The 7,812-nt window shown below is 38.4% G+C and overlaps 1 pseudogene; it reads left to right on the plus strand.

Moving 5' to 3' along the window:
- Nucleotides 1-1,938: 1,938 nt before the first annotated feature.
- LOC128531851 (glyoxalase domain-containing protein 5-like) lies at nt 1,939-3,260 on the plus strand (annotated as a pseudogene).
- The last annotated feature ends 4,552 nt before the right edge of the window (nt 3,261-7,812 follow it).

Raw genomic sequence — 7,812 nt, forward strand, 5'->3', positions numbered from 1 at the left:
TTAGGATGAGAGAAAATTCTGGACCTTTTTATAGGACCCTTAAGACCTTTAACATTCCATAATGTAAACCTAACAAATGACTTTCCTGTTATTCCTCTGCTTGATACATCAGACAGTACAGCATAGAAGGATGAACACTGCACCTGGCATAGATAAACCTGGTATCCAGCTAAGTTTCTCAATATCTCTTGCAATGAATGAAAACAGCCCAAAAACAAATTGAGTATCCAGAAAAAATAAAGATAATAAAAATAAAAGTAAAAAAAAAATTAGTTACTGAGGCAGTAAACCACGCCATTAACATTACAACACCCTTTCCTATGTTTACCTCCCCAAATGAGATAAGCTGCAGGACTCCACTAAACCTGTTGCACTCCCAGCTACCCATTAACTACTCAACTGTTGAGCTCCCGACACCCTGTCTCCTATACATCACAGCAATTTGTAAATACTGCATTCAGACAGGCATTCAGCAAAACAGAATAGAATAATAACAATAAGAATAATAAAAATAAAATCTGGAGGGTTAATTATGGTCCATCTTCCAGTGCTTCATTACAGTACCTTTCCAAGGACGCAAGTCGTCATGACGACTAGTCCGTTCGCTGGTATTTTGACAGTACCCTCTCAAACAAAAATGTGAACCGTCGCGGTAGAAGAAAAAAGAAAATACAAAATAAGAACAGTTCTTGTAATGGATGTGTGTACACCCTTAAATTTGTCGTTCAGAAACTATTTGAGTTTACCGGGTATTACTCCCTCCAGCAGCGGTCACGTTGATCCGACGTTCAAAGAAGGCTTCGGCTTCGGGTGCTGACTCGAAGGTGAAGGTCTCCCCATCGTAAGTAAATCGCAAGCGGGCAGGATAGAGGAATCTGAAATGTATCCCATTTTAATAGAGCATCATTTTGATTTTCTTGAAGGTACAGTAGCGCGCTTCTTGGAGAGTGCCGCACTTAGGTCAGGGTAGAATCTGAGAGTTTTTCCTCGATACTGCAGTTCGTGTTGCCTGGCCCAGCACAGAGCTTGTTCCTTCTCCTGGTATCGATGAAAACAAACGATAATGGGTCTTGGAGGTTGACCATCCCTGGGTTTAGTCGCCAATGCACGATGCGCTCTTTCCAGCTCTGGCGATTTCTCAAACACCTGAACCCCCATGACGTCTTTCAGCAGATCCAAAGTAAACTTGACCATGTCCGTTCGAATTTCGCTGTCTTCGGGAACATTTATGATCCGGAGGTTCGCCCTACGTGAACGATTTTCGAGGTCATCCAGATGGTCTAACAGTGCTTCATTGGTAGCTTTTAACGCAGCGATGTCTGCCTCCGCTTTACTGAGAGCTTCGAAGTTTTTCCTGGCCGTTTTTTCCACGGTTGCGAGAAGTTTACCAAAACGCATCCACAGTCTCCTGAAACGATTCTATGGAAAGCTGTATTGGTGCAAGGGAAGCCTTGATTAGCGCACTCATATCTTCTTTAAGATGTTCGCGTTGTTTTTCCAGCTCCGTAGTCAGCATATTTAAAGAGAATTCCTCGTTATCCACTGAAGCAGCCGTCGCCATTTTAGCTAGCTTGCTACTTATCGAAGTTCTCTTTGGATCTTGATCAGCTGTTTTCATTTTATAATGAGGCAATTTTGACGCCAAACCTGTATCGCCATTCACTACTGCTTGCCTAATCTGTTATCAGTAACAATTACTATTGTTTAAGTTTAAGTTGTCGGGAGACTCACACGCACGCGTCCGCTCTCTACATTGCTCAAACCGGAAGTCTAATTGGGATATATTAGGCAGCAAGAGAAACTTTGTTTTCCAGAAGTTCATATGTTGGAAGCAGAAAAAATGGACAAGCATAAGGATTTGAGTGACTTTGACGAGGACCAAATTGTGATGGCTAGAGGACTGGGTCAGAGCAACTCCAAAACTGCAGCTCTTGTGGGATGTTCCTGGTCTGCAGTGGTTATGATCTACCAAATATACTCCAAGGGAGTAAAACTGGGGAGCTGGTGACAGGGTTATTGGCCAAGACTCAATAATGCACACGGGGAGTGTAGGCTGGCCTGTATAGTCCGATCTAATAGGTTGAAATCAGCCGTCTAGATCACCTTGTTCTGACAGTCTGAGATTTAAAGAGAAACACAGTTTTCTACTCCTCAGTCTTGGGAATGAGGGTGGTTACATTTAAGGTACACCTAAACCACCTGTAGCACCCTGATAACCCATACATCAGTGGCCTTTTCAGGCTTCTCTATTAGGGGCAAAAATATTATGACATTTTAATACCAGAAGTACCACACGGTGGCAGCATTGTACAAATAATGCACTTCCAAATCAACTCAAGATATAGTAGCACCCTCATGAACAGCAGCTGTTTAATAACATTAAGCATCTTTAACAGAATAGGATAAAATATATGTGTTCATTTGCTAATTATTTTTTACTACATTGTACTGTGGTGTTCAGTGTAAATGTAACAGATTGGTCAGCTTTTGTCTAAACTACGGCTTTACTCTGCTTTATATCTTAGGGAGACCGTAAGGCCTTAAGCTTTGGAGAGCAAAAATTTAATCTACATGAAGTTGGCAAAGAGTTTGAGCCAAAGGCCAATAATCCTATGCCAGGCTCAGCAGATCTTTGTCTCATCACGAAGACCCCGCTGGAAACAGTTGCTGCCCATCTGAAGGTGCGTCAACTTCAGAACAATCTAGTTTTTCAGACTGCTGAAGAACCCTAATATTGACTTGTGTTTTTATAAACAATTTGCTTATCTATTGTTTTCATTTAAACAGAAATGTGGTGTGAAGATTGAGGAAGGGCCAGTTGAGAGGACAGGAGCAGTAGGCCCAATCAAGTCTCTGTACTTCAGAGACCCTGACCACAACCTGATTGAAGTTTCCAACTATATTAATTAAGACTTAAGGTTAAATTGTGGTGGGGACTGTTACTCTCTTAACAGTAATATTTGGGCCAAAATTATGCAAAATAATTGTGAACCTTTTTCTTTGTAAATTTACTTGTGTATATATAACAAAACACCTTAAAGTAAATGCAATAAAATAAAAACAATTTACAATTTCAGTTAATATTACAGCAAATGTCTATGACCCATTACATCACTCACTCACTCATTGTCTATACCACTTTATCCTGTATTCAGGGTAGCGGGGGTATGGATCCTATGCCAGGAGACTTAGGGCACAAGGCGGGGTACACCCTGGCCAGTGTGTACTCATCACACACTATGGGCAATTTGGGAATGCCAATTAGCCTAATCCGCCGGACTTAGGACTGTGGGAGAAAACCCGAGGACCCGGAGGAAACCCATCAAGCACGGGGAGAACATGCAAACTCCATGCACACAGAGACAGGAATCGAGCCTGGCCGGGAATCAACCACGGACCCTGGAGATGCAAGGCGACAGTGCTAGCTACTACACCACCGTCCTGCCCTAATGCCAGACAATTAACATAAAAAAATTAGTGACCATGAGTATAAGTAAGTTGCTATCTAAGTAAGAAATTAAACAACACATGAACTCATGTTGTTATAAGAAAATACTATCAAATAATTTTACTTAATCAGCTATGGTGAAAGGTCACTTGAGGTTCACCTGCACTACCTACAGGGCTCACTATGGCTGCAGCCCACCGTTTCATGCTTCATGCTTTTCATCCTAATCCTTCATTCTACAAAAAAGGTGGAATTTTGGAATTTTTTCATAATAACCAAACTTCGCATTTAATGAAAATAAAAAGTAAATTGGTTAATGCAACCTGTCAAATGAAACTGATATTTACGGAATAAACAGAAATAACACTGCATGAATCCTGACCTAATATTTAACTATGGCTGTGTTTAAGAAATAATTAATGATAACAGTATTGTGCACTGAAAGAAACTACATCACTCAAGGCAAAAGTATGAGGAAACATTCTGCTCATAAACTCCCCCTAATATGTCAGTTATGTTGATTTAAATGATTTTGACTTCATATGTTTATAAACTAATAAACATACATGAACAAGCTATTTTTTAAATGTCTTGCTGTATGAATTACCATGAGTAGCTTGTGGGTGCTTGGACACAAATGTTGGCAATCACTTTTATCACCCAACGTTTAATAAAACGTAATAAGAATGATTTTGTGAAGGCTTTCTTTCATCACTGTCTCATTCCCTATTGACCTCTATTTTTAGAGTGTAATAGTTGTAATTTGGAAATGAGATGAGACAGCTGATTATATGAAATATTAATTCATCAGAATTCAACATCAGCTCTTTGTGTCACGATCCGGGTGTATCGGGCTGTTGGTACGCCGTGGGCTTACGAAGGGCAGGCATAAACGCAGAGGGTTCTTTTCAAAATAAAGAGTCTTTTATTGACAAACTAATCACATGAAGACTAAACAAACATAACACTGGCTCTGGAAAACATCACACTCGGGTGTTTAGGAAACAGCACACACAGGGACTCAATAACTCACACACTTAGGGATTCCATGAAACAAACTCACAGAGGGATGCGGGAAACCTTTAGCACTTTACACTAGCCTAGAGTGGGGACAGAGACTCACAGCCAGGCTCTAATACCTGAGACATACATACAATAGCTCTAGGCTAGACATATCACCCTCATAGTGCTGTGACAAAGGCTTAAAACACATCTTATATACACGTAACCATAGCCCTTGCCGGTGGAATGAAGCCTCGTCTGCTACTACTAGCGCCGCACACTCACTCGCTCTTCAGAACAATACCCACACACTCGCTCCTGTGTATGAGCGGTCCTCAAACAAACACACCACAACACACACCCACGCTCCTATGAACGAGACTCACACGCTCGCGCTCCTGTGTCTGAGCGGCCCCTAACTACACAACACCCCCCCTGCTCCTATGAGCGGCACTCACCCCCACATCTTACACATCACACACCTCATACACACACACACCTCATGCCCCTCATACACATCCTACACCTCATGCCCATCATACACCTCGCACCCCTCATCATACACACACCTCATGCCCCTCATAAACATCTTACACATCGCACCCCTCACCATACACACTTTTTTGCACATCATACCTACAGCAATACACACACACACACACAAACATACACACTCCCACGCACTCGTAGAGCAGACCCAGGCTTAGAGCTTAGATTAAACACAGGGAGATAGTCTAAAGAAAAGTGGAAAGACACTAAAGACACACAGACGAAACAAATAGGAGTGACTGAAAACAAAAGGACACTAGTCACATACTTAATATTCACAAACGAAAGCAAAACCAAAGATACACTTAATCACATTTAACATAACGAACATGGCCTCAGAGCCAGTTCAACACAAAAACTGAATTCACACAAAACAAAACAAAAGTCCACTAGACAATATTAATGCTTAACCCAGTTTCCCAGAACTAACCCAGAACTTTTTATAATGTCTTTAATAAGCCACCTCGGCTCAGGTGAACTTCGTCAACACCTGACCGAGGTGCCTTCTGGGAAACTGGGTCTTCTAACAAAACTACACACAAAAAACAAACATAGCCACAGTGCCCTCTAGGGGCAGTCCCTTACACTTTGACTACCATTATAAATTTATTCTGAAAAACAATTTTAACCTGAAGTAGAAGTTGTTTGCTTCTTAAGTGCAGTCAATGACCAACTACATTAAATAACCCGACATTAATTATTGTGGTGAAGCACCATATTAAATAAAGATTTAAGTGAGTTTAGACGGCTTATTCTTCTCCAACAAATAGTTATTTGTTTATCTATTTACAATTTAGTCATTTTGAAAGTCACTCAAACCAAGGACTATGGACTTTCGTTCAAACTACAACTATTCTATTTTTTACTTTAATTAGGTCAATAGGACATCACGTCTGTAGACAAGTCGCTGCTACACATCCAGTAAAAAACTCATTTTTTATTAAAGGTATGTGTAGTAAATAAGACATGTTTTAAACACAAAGAAAGGTGAATTCAAACTGTAAATAAGTGGTTGCAATGGTCATTTATTTGGTCTAAATATTTGTTTCTAATTATGCTTATTAAATCAATCGATGTCAGTAACAGAAACAGACCTGTTCAGGGCTTAAATGGTAAAGTGTAGAAACTGATACTTTCATCATTAAGGAGTGCCGTGGAAAACCCGATGTCTTAAGTAACAGTCACGTTTGCTTTGTGTACGCATGTCTGTGTGAATGGGAGACACTCCAGGGTCTATGCTCTGGCTTTGTATTATGTATTAAACAGACAGTGAGAGTGCAGGAAGTTTATCCAGTATGGCAAGTCCCATGGTGTGGTCTCATGCCTCACATTGTCATGCAAATAATCAGTTTTAGGATCTGGAGTTGCTTCAGTTGGTCATGTCTAGGCTCAGAAACATTAAATGTTAATAAATGAACTCAGCTGATGAACTGAATGTACTCAGTGACCAAGTAATCACATCTATGGCCATATTCATGCTTTATTTAACTTAAGAAAAAGGTTTCTGTTGAAGTTCCTGTTCAAAATGTTGCAACGTTTAACAGTAACTAATCACCTTTTTTCATAATAACCAATCTTCTCTTAATGAAAATAAAAAGTAAATTGTTTAATGCAACCTGTCAAATGAAACTGAAATTGACAAAATGAACAGAAATAACACTGCATGAATCCTGACCTAATATTTAACTATGGCTGTGTTCAAGAAATAATTAATGATAACAATATTGTGCCCTGAAAGAAACTACATCACTACATCATAAACTCCCCCTTTTTAAATACAGGCAGTTTTGTTTTTTGTTTAAAAATTTGAATCATAAAAATTTCCTTAAATGTATTTCTACTTTTAAACCTAGAACTTCTTTAATAAGAATTAACCTTATTTTTAGGTTTATGAATCCACAAAAAGTAGAGCATAATGCATTTTTATATATTTAATAACTGATGTTACTTCTCTTCCTGATAAATGACAGTAACACCAATGACAATTTAGAGAAAAAGTATTTACAATTTCAAATTTTATTGTACTATTTACAAAATGGCTTCCATGATATAGACTTGTTTATTACTTTATGTAAGACCACATGGTTTTCCATTATGTCGAGATCAATTATTTATTTAATAATTATCAAATGAATAACACAAATGATGGACTTAAAAGCTTCACATAAAATTGGTAAATAAATTATGACATTCTAAACAAATGAAGAGAGACATCTGACATACCTTGCTTAATTATAATCAATTATTATTTCATGATTTTAGTGTTTAACTTATTTTGTAAGATATTAATGTCATTGTGAATCAGATTCATTTGAAGGAAAAAATGTCTTTGGATGAAAAGGATGTGTCCCCCACTTCCATGTATAATCACAGTGACAAGACATTTGCTTGAACTTGCCATTTTTACGCTATAATAAAATTTTGAGCATTAAAGTAATACAACGTATTTCATGATTAAAAAGACACAATATATATACACTGAATACATACATAAGTAATATGTCAGTTATGTTGATTTAAATGATTTTGACATCATATGTTTATAAACTAATAAACATACATGAACAAGCTATTTTTTAAATGTTTTGCTTTATGAATTACTAATGTAATTACCATGCAGTAGCCCAGTGCTTGTGGGTGCTTGGACACAACAAATGTTGGCAATCACTTTTATCACCCAACGTTTAATAAAACGTAATAAGAATGATTGTGTGAAGGCTTTCTTTCATCACTGTCTTATTCCCTATTGACCTCTATTTTTAGAGTGTAATAGTAGTAATTTGGAAATCAGATTAGACAGCTGATTATATGAA

The sequence above is a fragment of the Clarias gariepinus genome, chromosome 10 (genome assembly GCF_024256425.1).
Source record: "Clarias gariepinus isolate MV-2021 ecotype Netherlands chromosome 10, CGAR_prim_01v2, whole genome shotgun sequence".
NCBI classification, from domain to species: Eukaryota; Metazoa; Chordata; class Actinopteri; order Siluriformes; family Clariidae; genus Clarias; species Clarias gariepinus.